Source organism: Hypanus sabinus, chromosome 12 (assembly GCF_030144855.1).
Source record: "Hypanus sabinus isolate sHypSab1 chromosome 12, sHypSab1.hap1, whole genome shotgun sequence".
Classification (NCBI taxonomy): Eukaryota; Metazoa; Chordata; class Chondrichthyes; order Myliobatiformes; family Dasyatidae; genus Hypanus; species Hypanus sabinus.
In genome coordinates this window covers 74505915-74520657 of record NC_082717.1, presented here as the reverse complement: position 1 = coordinate 74520657, position 14743 = coordinate 74505915, and the positions used below count along the sequence as shown (strand labels likewise).

General features: G+C 38.7%; 1 protein-coding gene across 4 annotated transcripts in view; it reads right to left on the bottom strand.

Moving 5' to 3' along the window:
* Positions 1-14743, bottom strand: part of pak5 (p21 protein (Cdc42/Rac)-activated kinase 5) — a 242660-nt gene that overhangs the window by 186697 nt on the left and 41220 nt on the right. The window contains exon 1 of one of the 4 annotated variants that reach the window (XM_059986225.1): positions 2098-2120. The exons of the other annotated variants lie outside the window; for them this stretch is intronic. The gene's annotated coding sequence lies outside the window, so the exon portion shown is untranslated. Of the gene's footprint in view, positions 1-2097; positions 2121-14743 lie in introns of those variants that run through there. 4 annotated transcript variants of the gene reach the window in all.

The following is a 14743-nucleotide window of genomic DNA, read 5'->3' as shown; positions in this document are numbered from 1 at the left end:
ATCTTTTACACCACTCGACTTCCCAGCTCTTTACTTCACCTATCACCTACTATCTTGTATTTCTTCCTCCCTCCCCCACCTTACTCTGACCCCATTTTTTTTCTCCAGTTCTGTTTACTCATTTCCATTGATGCTACAACAACTTAAAAGTGTCTAAACTGTTGATGAAGTCATAATGGTTAACAGTGGGGTAAGTCCAAGAGTTTTAAAACTACCCAACATTACTGCAGTGGAAGTTCGATGCATTTCTGTATTTGATTAAGTCCTATCAAATAACATGAAATTTAATCAAAATGTATACAGTTCGTGCTTTATCTGACAACACTAAGACAGGAAAAAGATCCAAGTTGAGAATATACCATTTGTTTACAGTGTTGACTAGGCATGTTAAAACAATGAAAAAGACACTTTGTTAATCATTATATTTTCAACAATAAATGATAATGTGTAGCCTACATGATTTATAACCTTCAACTACCAAAGAAATGTGAAGGTGTTTGAAATAACCACCATAATTCAAGTTTCTTTATTTGTTCAAAGGAACCCAACTTTAAATAACAATGGTTTGAAATATAACACTTGTTTCTGGGGGAAAATTATATATTACTTTGCATCACAGCAGTCAGCCACACTTTGGCAGTGTGAGAATTTGAAAACAACATAGATTCTAAAGGTATCGGATACTGCAAATACTGCTTTCATGAAGACCAAATCTCTTTTCCTTTATTATGGGGTAAATTTGCATGTAATTTAGAAGTAATATATATTCAGACAGTTTTACACCACTTGATTTTTTTTTGCTGACTTCATTAAGAGTAAACCAACACTTGCATATTCACTATCACCTTTTTACACTACTGTAGTCACATCTATCTACAATGTTTCATCCAAATTACTAGAAGCGGGGTATATGAAAGGTCAAAGGCAGATACATTTTTATTCCCAAAACTTAACAGTCTAGGAGCACAATACTTATTTTTTGTTAATAACAAGCTAGCTTTGTTGGTGTGGAGAGCAATGAAATATACTGGATGCTTATGATAGGTCAGGAAAATGAACAGTTGTTTAACAAGTGCACCTTTATACAAAAAGGGCATAATGCAAATTTAAGTGGCAGATAAAATCAATTGATAGGAGAACATTTTAATGATATAAAGGGTGTGACATCACTATGACTGAAGAGTTCAAATACATTAATTACTTGAAGGGAGCCTCATGGGAAAAAACTTTTTAACAATAATTTTTTGAAATTCAGAATTAGGGGGAAGGTATTTGAAAAGTTACTAAATCACTTAAAGTCCGAATTCAACTACATTGGCATATTCTAGCCAACCTATATTTAACAACCAAAATATCACAGCAGATTAACTGGTGATTTTCTTATTGGTCTTTCTAAGCTTTTCCCCTGCAGTTGCTGATGAAACATTGATAACACAAAGTATTTGGCAGTGATGTTTTTGGAAGTTCTAACAAATAAAATATTAGCATCATATGAACATCTAAAAACATTTCTACCATTGAGAAGATTTTGTATCCGAGGAAAAAGAACTATTGCTAGAAGGAAACTCAAAATACTCCATTTCCTCTACAACAGAGAAAACTAAGAAAAAGATCTTAAAGATGTGCTTGGAATTAGAACTGGGCTGGCTAAATTGAGGAAAACACTTTAGTTTCAGTTAGGCAAAATCAGTAACAAAATCTATCAATTTAAAATGTTGGTAACTAGGAGGAAGTGAATACAGTCCTTATCCTTATCCGCGAGTTCCGCATGCACGAATTCAACCAACCATGACTCGAGAAAACCCAGAAGTGCCCTTCTAGAACTTCTTGTTCGAGCATGTTAGACTTTTTTTCTTGTCATTATTCCCTAAACAATGCAGTATAACAACTATTTTACATAGCATTTACATTGTATTAGGTATTATAAGTATTCTAGAGATGATTTAAAGTATACAGGAGGATGTGTGCAGGTTATCATGGATCGGGGTCAAAAAAGATCAGAAGTTTTCTTAATAAGTCAGTCAGAACAGGTACATCCAGTATTATTTAGCGTCAGTTAGTCAAACATTTGTCTTAGTAATATAATATACATTTTACCTTTCTGTGCATATAAAACACTTAAGAACATATGCTTCAGTGCCGAGTTCGATCGAGTGGCAGATCGCTCCCGAGCGTTCTCTCCATTCGTACCTGGTTGATGTGGAGGATCAAAAACCTGAAACCCCAAAACCCAATAATTAAAACACTGAGTTGCTTAGTAATAATTGTAGCTTTCATCGGGGCAGGGCCTTTCTCACTTTATCCTTTAAAATTGTTCCGATTGTTGACCGACTGTAGCCTAACACTTTTCCAATGACTGACAGCATTTCACCTCTTTCCGATCACTTTATTATTTCCACTTTATTTTCAATCATGATCGTGATTATTTTTGTGAACAGAAACACTGCGGATTCAGAGCTTGATGTCCACCGCACTGAGATGGGTTAAATAAAGTCTGCAGTTCCACTGGATACTAAGGTCCACCGCATTGACACGCATCCGCATTTTTTGGTATCCAAGAGGGGTATTACAAGTCATGGGCAAGTTAGGCTGAAGTGCACAACACCATGCTATGGTTCTCAGATGGAAGATGACATATGCTCAACAAGCTGCGATGCCCAAATCTCCAGAGAACAAGAGAAAAATAAACACAACATTGCTCTCATCGTGACAGCCACCTTTATATACTACTGCATCAAGTTGTGCTTAAAACCAAAACACGCAAACATCAATTGTCACTTTATAAACATGGGAGAAAGTCTACAGATGCCGGAAATACAAAGCAACGCATACAAAATACTGGAGGGACTCAGCAGGCCAGGCATCATCTATGGAAATGAATAAACAGTCAACATTTTGGCCCAAGGCCCTTCTTCAGGACCGAAACGGAAAGGGGCAGATGCCAGAATAGTGTCACTTTATGCTGAGGTCCTACCCATTCTCACTGTAGCGAAGAATATGCCTCCTCTCATTGTCACACGATCCTCCATTCAATTGTACTCAGTTGCAGTACACAAAGAAGTTTCTGTGGAAGAACACCCTCGATCACAAGTCCATCAGGCAGTGATCCTCTTGGAATATTCTGCAGACCTGCCTGCAGAAGGGCACCATGGATCCTGCTGAAAAGTTTCTCAGGTGCACTTGACAGGATGGCTCATTGCCAAAATTTATTAACAAGCACTAAGACCACACCTGGGTATGACTAAGATGGGCTTCCCATCAGATCCTTCAATACTGTTAAGAGTCTTACTCTCAGTGCATGTTACACTTGACACAAGACAATCATCCGCCTCTGTAAAATGCATTTGCCATGGTCTGGAAAAAGATGCAAGAGTCCTTACCAACAGTCATCCCAACAGCTGTGTAACAAAGGGTTTGACACTCTACAGACTGTTCCTGGGAATGCACAGGAATGTTCCTGGGAACATCAACTGCTGCTGGAAGCTCATCATCTTGGTGAAAGACATACTTTGGTCTGTCTGAATTTTGTTAAGCTTCCAATACAAAGGAGATGTTCAAAAGTGAATGATGCTGACAGCTACATTCCAGGCTACAGGAACAAATATAGGACACACTGAAACTTTGTGCAAGGCAACAATTCAGTATCCTGTACCACAGGACTCTCAAACACTTAACGTGTGTATCATCTAAAGAGGAAATTAAGTTGCATTAATGCAATATAAGCAAATTTTAAAAATTGATGGTAAATGAGTATCAACCAATTATATTTCTGGCATATGAACAAAGTGTATATGTTTTAATCAAAACAAATGCAACTTTCAATCAACATTAGTTTAATCTGTGATTGCTCTTGCTGTTTGTATGCTAATGCAATGTACAATCAGGTCTTTGTGGCAGTCTACAAAAGACAGTACTTCAAACAAGCTATTGTCTGTGAAACAAGCTTGGAAATCCTTGTAACACCCACAAAATGCTGGAGTGTTCGGGAAATCCTTGTGCCATGAAAGACAATACCCAAAGTGAAGTTTAGAACCATAGAACACTACAGCACATTACAGGCCCTTCAGCCCTCCAAGTTGTGCCGGCCCATATAATCCGTAAAAAAAAGTACTAAACCCACACTACTCCATAACCCTCTATTTTTCTTTCATCCATGTGCCTGTCCAAGAGGCTCTTAAATACCCCTAATATTTTAGCCTCCACCACCATCGCTGGCAAGTCATTCCAGGCACTCACAACCCTCTGTGTAAAAAAACTTACCCCAATGTCTCCCCTAAACTTCCCTCCCTTAATTTTGTACATATGCCCTCTGGTGTTTGCTTTAAGTTAAGTTTAACTGTTTTTTTAAAAGTACTGTAGCTTCATAAAATAGAGAAGATACATTTTATGTAAAAAAAAGTCTTCAGTAATCAGAACTTTAGTTCTGCTAAATTGCCACGGTTATGCCTGCAGATTTGCAACTCTCACTTGCCTGAAGCAAATAATTGCTAATAGACTAACATTCCAAATGCTTCATATGTAAATCCAAGTTGCCTGGGATAGATTCTGCTTCCTCTGGCCAGCATCATTGATGTGTAATACAAACAAAATGCTGGAGGAACTCAACTCATCACAGATGAGTTCAATATTTCTTATTTACCATGAGTATAAACAAATGTACTTTGCCACAGATAACAAGGTGACTGAGACTCACGTTTATGTAGTTATTTTTTTTTACAAACACAAGGTTACTTCTTCCAAATTTATTTGCTTCTGCAATAGTATCTACTATCCCTGCAATGTATGGAGAGCTTTTGTATTTCCAAGACTGAAAAAAAAGCAATTTATACTGAGGAATTATAGCACAACAGTGCAAAGGTAAAAAATGAATTCTGCAATAATATGTTGAAATACACCAAAAATTATTGCGACAGTAACATTTGAACTTTGATCAAGATCCCTAATGTAAAACAAACAGCACAAATCATAGATGGCCTATATCATGATTATAATTAATTGTGCGCAGACAACATTAAGTGTTACAAGTTTCACAAACATCCATGGCATTTTAGCATTGAAACTAATTGATTGAGCTCTATGCAGCTTGAGTAAAAACATTCAAGTAGCATCTGTGGAGAGAAAAGTAAGACATAATGAAATAGTTCTGAAATAACACTTTCAGTCTCCCTTACATTTTTTGGTGAAGTTATAACAGTCTCTTTCCTTACGTTTTCAGAAGAGAAACATGAAACTCTCCATGTGGGAATTCCTGTTTCAAACATCCATAGGGCTAAAATTGTTGCTTTAGTTTGGAGAATGTATCCAGGCCCAGAAATTGTAACACACCCAAATGGTTGCACCAGATGGCCACTATAGGAGATATTGATGACTGACTTGGAAGTAATGAATTTGCACACTTACGCTCATAGCTACAAGTTTGTTTGGTGCTACAGAAAGAGCACTGCATTGACACCAGAGATCAAGACCAGATCCACTCAGTGGTGAAAGATGGAGCTGAGGTTGGCAGGGAAAATTAGAAAGCAAATGATGATGGAGGACATTAGGTTTCTGGTCAAAAGGATCAAATTATAATCTACTTTGGATAGATAAGAATATTTAGGTCGTGGATCTGGGTCAAATTGGAGGAAGGTCAAGCGGTGGAAGTGGGAAAGAGATTATGGAGAGGAGAGAGAAATAGGAACTCTAGATGGGCAGTACCTCTTGATGAGAACAGAATTGTGTGAATAGATGGCATATGAAACCATGAAGTAATTGATGATCAAAGGTGATTTACTGTGGGCCAGATTTGATTCTAGCTCTATTAGGTAAAACACAATTCTTTGCTTATGTATAATAAAAGCAGAACATGCCAAACACTCAGCTGTTCCAGAAATATCTATAAAGGGTCCCAACCCAGTATTGTATTATTATATTGTTTTTCCCAAGTAGGATTAAGGATAGTTGAACAACTTGATCAAATACATCCCACAATGCTCCCAAAGAAAGAATGTTGTCACCCCATGAATAATTGACACAAAATGCACATGGCATATAAGCATGATAGTCCAGAATGATAAAACATGAACTGAAAGTGTTCATTAACATAATTCACTTTATCATAAATTGTTTATTGCTCATTTACTCTTCACTGAACTGGAAATTACAGGTTAAAATAATATTCTAGTTTGCAGATGAGCAAAATTATCTTCAAAGTCTTCAAATAGCTGGATGATATATTTATTTTTTTTAGCTTAACGTTTCTGCAGAAAAAATCTGAATGAAAGATTAACTTTGCTTGTTGTTTAAATATGAGTTTTCTGTACTACGACTTTTTCCATATACAAGATATCAAAAGTATATTAACAACATAAAGGAGGATCTGATTATCTGCACTGCACAACAAATCTCTCCCCATTCCTACCACTGAATACAACCTTGATGAAGAAACACAGGTCATATCTTACAGACAAGTACATATACAGTTGGTATTATAACATTTCATAAAATGAACGTCATGGATTACTGCACAACTAAATGCTAATAAAAACAAAGTGATATGCAACACTGATAGCAATTGAAGATAATCAGAGTTTCTTGGTTCTAATTCAAATGAATTCTGATAACCAACAACACACACAAAATGCTGGTGGAACACAGCAGGCCAGGCAGCATCTATAAGGAGAAGCATGGTCGACGTTTCAGGCCGAGACCCTTCGTCAGGACTAACTGAAAGGAAAGATACCAAGAGATTTGAAAGTAGTGGGGGGAAGGGGAAATGCAAAATGATAAGAGAAGACCGGAGGAGGTGGGATGAAGCTAAGAGCTAGAAACATGATGGTGCTCTGGAGATGGCTTATCTACTAATATCTACTATAAGCTTACAGACTCTCACAGCTACCTGGACTATTCCTCTTCTCACCCTGTCTCTTGTAAAAATGCTATCCCCTTCTCACAATTCCTCCATCTCCGCTGCATCTGCTCTCAGGATGAGGCTTTCATCCCAGGACAAAGGAGATGTCTTCCTTTTTTAAACAAAGGGGCTTCCCTTCTTCCACCATCAACTCTGCCCTCAAACGCATCTCTCCCATTTCCCGCACATCTGCTCTCACCCCATCCGCCTGCCACCCCACTCAGGATAGGGTTCCCCTTGTCCTCACCTACCACCCCACCAGCCTCCAGGTCCAACGTATAATTCTCCGTAACTTCCGCCACCTCCAACAGGATCCCACTACCAAGCACATCTTTCCCTCCCCCCCCCTTTCTGCTTTACGTGACTCCCTTGTCCACTCGTCCCCCCCCATCCCTTCCCACCGATCTCCCTCCTGGCACTTATCCTTGTAAGCAGAACAAGTGCTGCACCTGCCCTTACACTTCCTCCCTCACCACCATTCAGGGCCCCAGACAGTCCTTCCAGGTGAGGCGACACTTCACCTGTGAGTCGGCTGGTGTGGTATACTGCATCCGGTGCTCCCTGTGTGGCCTTTTATATATTGGCGAGACCCGACGCAGACTGGGAGACTGTTTCGCTGAACACCTACGCTTGGTCTGCCAGAGAAAGCAGGATCTCCCAGTGGCCACACATTTTAATTCCATGTCCCATTCCCATTCTGATATGCCTATCCATGGCCTCCTCTACTGTCAAAATGAATCCAAACTCAGGTTGGAGGAACAACACCTTATATACCGGCTGGGTAGCCTCCAACCTGATGGCATGAACATTGACTTCTCTAACTTCCATTAATGCCCCTCCTCCCCTTCTTATCCCATCATCCCTGACATATTTAGTTGTTTGCTTTTTCTCGCTCTCTCTCTGTGCCCATCACTCTGCCTGTTCTCCATTTCCCTCTGGTGCTTCCCCCCTCCCCCCCAACTTTCTCCCAAGGCCTCCCGTCCCATGATCCTTTCCTTTCTCCAGCTCTGTATCCCTTTTGCCAATCACCTTTCCAGCTCTTAGCTTCATCCCACCCCCTCCGGTCTTCTCCTATCATTTTGCATTTCCCCCTCCCCCCCACCACTTACAAATCTCTTACTATCTTTCCTTTCAGTTAGTCCTGACGAAGGGTCTCAGCCAAAATGTCGACAGTGCTTCTCCTTATAGATGCTGCCTGGCCTGCTGTGTTCCACCAGCAATTTGTGTGTGTTGTTTGACTTTCCAGCATCTGCAGATTTCCTCGTGTTTGCTCTGATATAACTAAACTTTAATCTTCACTTTATTTGGTATAAACAAATTAAACATTGCTAATTAATAATCTAACAATTTAAATTAATTCTGCAAAGCAAAATTAGTACAGTATATTAACATCACTTACAAATTCCAAATTAAGTCAATTATCCCTTCCAAGTAAGCTTTTGTGCCATGACCTTACAAGGTTCCCCATATATGGATTTAAGCACTCAGATCAATACCCCATTGAATTAAGCCCTTCTATCTGCTCACTTAACAGAGTATTTCAATGTTTCCTGCTAAATGATTTTCCACATTCCTTCTAATTAGCACACATCTCATTTTAATTAACCCAATGATGCAAAATAGTTCAAAGATTACAGACAAACCAATCCTGATAAGAATGCATGAAAAGGAGTTAACAATTCAAGCTCTCAAGTCTGTTTTACTATTTTGTTAATTTATTGCTAATTTATCTCTCAATTGTATTTCCATTTATGGATAAACAATGGCAAAACTTGGAGCAGAATAGAAATTTGAGGGATTTTGGTTCAAAGGCAGCTCAGGAAATGAAGAGACTCAAGAATCCCAAAGGGAATGATAATACTGACACCAACTTTATAATCAAGTCCTACTGGACAAAGAATAGCAGATATCAATGAACATAGAGCTGATGGATGATGTTCTGCCAGACAAAAATGCCATCTAGGACTGACTGCTGAAGACCTGTACTCTACAAGGACAAAGACAAGACACTTGGGAACAATTGGTTTCCATTATGAAACAGACTCCTCAGTAATGAATATTAGTTACATTATTTAGCAACGTAGTCATATCACAAACAATGTTGAGTTAACCTGTTTCTACTGGTTGTGTTATCTAATTTCTTGCTGGTACAACTTATAAGCTTACTTTCAACTCCAAGATTCACACCCAGCTCTAGTAGTCTTCTAATATCACTGAGCTTTGAAGAGCAAATTATATCAACATCTGTCCTCACACCATAGAATCACACTTATATATGCCATATAGGAATCTACTATAAATGATCAACAATAGACACCTGCCACTTCAACTCAAAAGGACCACTTACTACCTTTGCTGCAGCCACAAGGTGGGACTCTACATACTCGTAGTAGGACCAGCAAATCAAGTCAGGAGAATTTTATTAAGGGGGAAATACAAGAATGACCAGCTGACATCACTGCGCAATTCATAGTTAATTATCTCTTACTTCTTTTCCAAACCTGCCTATCACCTCCCCTTGGTACCCCTCCTCCTTCCCTTCCTCCCACTCTGCTCTCCTACAAATAGTTGTTGATATGGCCCAGTTCATCATGGGTAAAGCCCGCCCCACCATTCAGCACATCCACATGGAGCACTGTTGCAGGAAAGCAGCATCCATCTTCTGGGACCCCCACCAACCAGTCTCGCTGCTGCCATCAACAAGGTGATAAAGAAACCTCAGAACTCACAACACTAGGTTCAGGAACAGTTATTACCCCTCAACCATCAGGCTCTTGAACTAAAATTGACAACTTCTATCAACTTCACTTGCCCCATCACTGAAATGTTCCCACAACCTATGGACTAACTTACAAGGACTCTCCATCTGATGTTCTCAATCCACCTAACTCCATGCTTAGCAGCTTGGTAAGGCAACTGCTCTCCATGTGACTGCACAAAACTGCAGAATAGCTCAGCAGATCACAGAAACCAGCCACTCCTCAATGGACTCTATAAGCAAGAGGTTCTACAGATGCAGGAAGAGTAACACATACAAAACTGTGGAGGAACTCAGCAGGTCGGGCAGCATCTGTGGAAAGGAATAAACAGTTAACATTTCAGGCTGAGATTCTTCATTGGGACTGGAAAGAAAAGGGGAAGAAGTGAGAATAAGAAAGTGGATGGAGGGGAAGAAGTACAAGCTAAGAAGGTGATAGGCGAAACCAGATGAGGAAGATGGTAGATGGGTGGGGAAGTGGGGATGAATTGAGAAGCTGGTAGGTAGAAAAGGTAAAAGGCTGAAGAAGGAGCAATCTGAAATAAGAGGAGAGTGGACCATGGAAGAAAGGGAAGGAAGGGCACCAAGGAAGTACATTTTCTTATTCTGGCTTCTTTCCCCTTCCTTTCTAGTGCTGATAAATGGTCTCAGCCTGAAATGCCAACTGTTTATTCCTTTCTATAAATGCTGCCTTACCTACTGAGTTCCTCCAGCATTATGTATGTGTTACTCTGGACCCTGTCTATACTACTTGCTGCATGAGAAAAGCAGATAATATGATTAAAGATCAGGCCCTGCATGGACATTCTCTCTTCTTGCCTCTTCTATTAGGCAGAATGTGCAACAGCCCGAAAGCATGTACCACCAGGCTCAAGGGCAACATCTACCCCACTATTTTAAGAATAATTAAATGGTTCCCTAGTATAATAAAACAGACTCTTGACATTCACAATTTACCTCATTATGTTCTTGCACTTTGTCTACCTGCACTACACTTTCTCAGTAGCTGTTGCATTCTCAGACTGTTTGACCTTGCACTACCTAAATGCACTGTGTAATGATTTAATCTCTATGAAGTGTATGCAAGACAAGCCTTTCACTGTATCTTGGTACAATGAACTATTTCCAATGATACTCAAGTTCAGAAGGAATAATGAAAAATGTAATGTACACAGGATATTTAGAATGTAGTTTTCAAGTTTCTATTATTGTTATTTTCAATATCAGTAGATTTACAATATTTTCTTTGACAGCAGAAACAAATGTCTTTGCCCTCTCTGTATTCATGTTTCATAACATCCGGGTTTGCATTTGCTTGAATCATCATCTGTAATTGCTACAGAGGAACTTTCACAAGTTAGGATGACTGCTACTATTAAAATCTACCAATCATACTTCCAGACAGCAGGAAAAGTTGTTCACAATGATTGCACAGATGTCTTTTTGTGAAGGCAATGTTAGGCATGTATTGTTAATTTAGATTTATTTACAGTTGGTTTTTCTCTTGTACACCAATTAATCAATGCAAAATTAATGCGCAACCCAAATTTAAATTGGAAATGCATCCTTTGTTGAATTACACATATTTAAGCAACTCATTTAATATGTGCAAATTTCTTTGTCTTCAATGGGTTAAAAGTGGATTCAATGCAAGTGTTATTCCATACATCTTAATGAACACCTGAACAGATAATTAATGCTAATGATGTTTTACAAGTTCATATTTTGATTCATTTTATTCAAGTAGTCTAGTTTAGATAAGATATTCGAATGCTTGATATCAAACCAATTTCAATTAGCACATTCAAGAAATAAGAATTTCTATATAAATTAGCAATAACAACTTGAGAAGTAGAAGACATCAAAACTTCAACAATAAAAATTCATATTTGCAAAATGAATACTCCTTCCTCAGCTGCACCAATGAACAGAAAGGCTGACTATTTTTAACATTTTAATTGCCAGCAGTAAAAGTAAAGGTCAGACTTTAAACTGACCTGTTTCTGTGCTGTATGACTCCAATTAGGAAGTGTTGCACTTGGAGAGAACAATTACAAAGGGGAAGAACAAAGTTAATGGCAGGATCCTTAACAGTGCTGATACAGAGAGGGATCTTGGTGTCCAAGTTCATAGTTCGCTGAAGGTAGCCACATAAGTTTAAGCGCTATGAAGTTATGTTGCAGCATTGTAAAAGTTTGATTCAACTATATCTGGAGTATTGCACTCTTCTGGTCACCGCATGAGGGGAAAGATGTGGAGGCTTTGGAAAGGGTATAGAAGAGGTTTACCAGGTAAATTAAAGGGCCTATGGCGCTAAAAGGAAAGGTTGAATAAACTAGGGTTGTTTTCTCTGGAGTAGAGGAGGTTGAGGGGGAGACCTGATGGAAGTCTATAAATTTGTGGGAGGCACAGATGGAGTAGACAGCTGTTATGTTTCCAGGCTCTAGAATTTGATATTTAGAGGCCATACATATCAGGTGAGTGGGGAAAAGTTCAAAGGAGAAGTGCAGGGCAAGATTAAAGAAAACATTAGTTGATGAATGGAATATGCTGCCAGATTTGTTGGTGGAAGCAGATACAATGTAAGTGTTTAACAAGTTCTTGGATAGGCAAATAAATGTGCAAAGGATATGGACTATATGAAGGCAGAAGGGATTTGTTTAATTATTATTAGCTTCATTCGGCACAACATCTTTAGATGAAAAGCCTTTTCCTGTTCACTGCTGTCATTAAATATCAAAGTTCATGGGGGGGGGGAACTATGAAAACAAATTTGCAAATCAATGCATATGTAAATTAGTAAACCTGAAATATCATCCTTGATGTAAAAAAACAGGAAGATGACATTCCAGGTCTAAGGAAATTACTGGAAAAACAAAAGATAGAAAGAAAGAAAGAAAGAAAATGGAAACCTATGTCAATATTAACTGCCATCGTGTATGTGTTAAAATGATCACAGCAAAATTTACACCAAAGATTTAAAAGTCCACTGTAATTTGTAAAATACAACTAAATTGCTTAGTCTATTTGGTCAAAAATTAAGTACCACCCTACCCCCCAGTCCACTTTTACAATCTTTTGGAAAAAAAATTCTGACAATATATCCTACAATGAATCAATTGTAAAACCTCGCTCTTTCTTTAAAGTGAATGTACGTTCACAATCAGTGATTTCTGTCAATATTGCCACCTCAAGACTCTCCTGACAGGCTTTGACAGAAGGTGAAGTGGAGGCGGAGCTTTAGTTCCTTTCAAGGCTGACACTTGCATTCTGAAACATTTAAAGTGACAGAAACTGAAGCATTAAGTAATAACTTAAAAATAGATAAAAACACAAAAGTTAAAAACACACGAATGTCTGAAGATACTGTAATTCCAAAGCAACACATACAAAATGCTGGAGAGACTCAGGTCCAGACAACATTAATGGAAATGAATAAACAGTCGACATTCAGACTCTCAACATATTACAAACACTTCAGTGTACAATTAAAATTTGTGTTGGATGATCAGATCTTACATTTTCCACACCTCTGTCAATTTGAGAAAATAAAGGGCATATGAGTGACTATGCCACTTAATCCCTTTGTTATAGAGCAACAAAACAGACTCTTTAGCTCACCAAGTCCACACCAACTATCAGGCACTCGTTTACACTACATCCCATTTTATTCTCCCAAACTCATTCATTAACCCTCCACTTCCAGATTCTATCACTCAATTCAGAAAACATACAGACATGTATATCTTTGGGATGTGTGATCAAACCAGACTACCTGGGGAAAACCATGCCATCATAATGAGGATATTCGAACTTCACACAGATATCACTGAAGGTCAGAATGAACCAGGTTTACTGGAACTGTGAGGCAGCAGTTTTACTATCTGCACCATTCCAATATCCACCATAACATAAAACATTCCAGTTCATTATGTACTTACAAACAAGCCCAATAACATATTACACTGATAAGACACCTACACGCGATCACCACAGCATGAATTAAGAAATCAGCTTTGGTGTGTATTGATTGGCCTAATTGCAAATAATAACAAGGCAGCCTACAGTCAAGAAGTCATCACCCTGACACAGTGGTGTCAAGAAAACAACATCTACTTCAACGTCATAAAAACAAAGGAGCTGGTTGTGGACTACAGGAGGAATGGAGACAGGCTAACCCCTATTGCCATCAATGGATCTGGGGTTGAGAGGGTGAACAGCTTTAAGTTCCTCTGCATACACATCACTGAGGATCTCACATGGTCTGTACATACCAGCTGTGTGGTGAAAAAGGCATAGCAGCACTTCTTTCACCTCAAACGGTTGAAGAAGTTTGGTACGGGCCCCCAAATCTGAAGAACTTTCTACAGGGCCACAACTGAGAGTATCTTGACTAGCTGCATCACTGCCTGATATGGGAACTGTACTTCCCTTAATTGCAAGACTCTGAAGAGTGGTGCAGATAGCCCAGGGCATCTGTAGATGCAAACTTCCCACTATTCAGGGCATTTACAAAGACAGGTGTATAAAAAGGGCCCAAAGAATCACTGGGGTCCTGAGTCACCCTAACCACAAACTTTTCCAGCTGCTACCATCCGGGAAACAGTACCACAGCATAAAAGCCAGGACCAGCAGGTTCCAGGATAGCTTCTTCAACCAGGCCATCAGACTGATTAATTCATGCTGATACAATTGTACTTCTATGTTATATTGACTGCCTGTTGTACATACTATTTATTACCAATTACTATACATTGCACATTTAAATGGAGACATAACACAAAGATTTTTACTCATGTATATGAAGGATGTAAGTAATAAAGTCAATTCAATTCAATCAAATTCAGAGAGAAAGAATTAAGAATAATGTGTGCATAAACATTGTGTTACATAAGGTGGTTAGGGTGTATATTTTTTAAAGCTACCATTATAATGACTATAATTCTTTCAAAATTTCAAGTATCACTGGTTTGTATGTGTATGCACACACGTACAGGAGTGCAGACATGTTGGCAGACAACAGATTGAAATCACAAAGTTCATGGAGCAGAAGTTAGTTTCCAAGTGCACTGAACACCCTTGCTCCTGAATCCAGC